This window comes from Eimeria mitis, genomic scaffold (assembly GCF_000499745.2).
Source record: "Eimeria mitis Houghton genomic scaffold, Emh_scaff962, whole genome shotgun sequence".
Taxonomy (NCBI): Eukaryota; Apicomplexa; class Conoidasida; order Eucoccidiorida; family Eimeriidae; genus Eimeria; species Eimeria mitis.
In genome coordinates this window covers 1-554 of record NW_013577101.1, presented here as the reverse complement: position 1 = coordinate 554, position 554 = coordinate 1, and positions in this window count along the sequence as shown.

Below are 554 nucleotides of genomic sequence, written 5' to 3'. Positions count from 1 at the left end.
CCTATATTGCAGCTTGCGACGATCTCGGGCTAAGATTGAAGACCGTAGCTGTTGTGAGCCCCTCTCAGACGTGTGCCAACGTGCACGTAGAACTGCAGCTTGAAGGTTTCTGTCGCACGATGTCTTGGGATGAAGCTGTTCACACTACAAAGTTGCACATCTCCAGAAAGTTGACTGCACAACAAGGAGAACTGCAGTATGAAGCTTTCTGCTGCCAGATATGTGATGGAGAGGCTTACACCAGGAAGGGGGAGCACTACAGAAACTTGAGTCGACTGTGAGGGCGGTTTGCCCGTAATCGAAGCAATCGCAGACATGTGTTGCCGAGGAAAAATTTTTTTACCAGTGAAGCTGTCACGCAGATATGCGAGTAGCAGGCTTCTGAAAGAACCTGCAGCGGCATCGCTTCGAAAGAGCGCTGACCCGCATCTCTCAACTGAGAGAAGGGATGATGCGAATGATATCCAGAGCAGTGTTGCTGTGCAAAACCGTCAAGTGGGAGGGCCCGTCGTAACCCCAAGTACTTTTTCACGCTAAATGAATGAAGATAACTA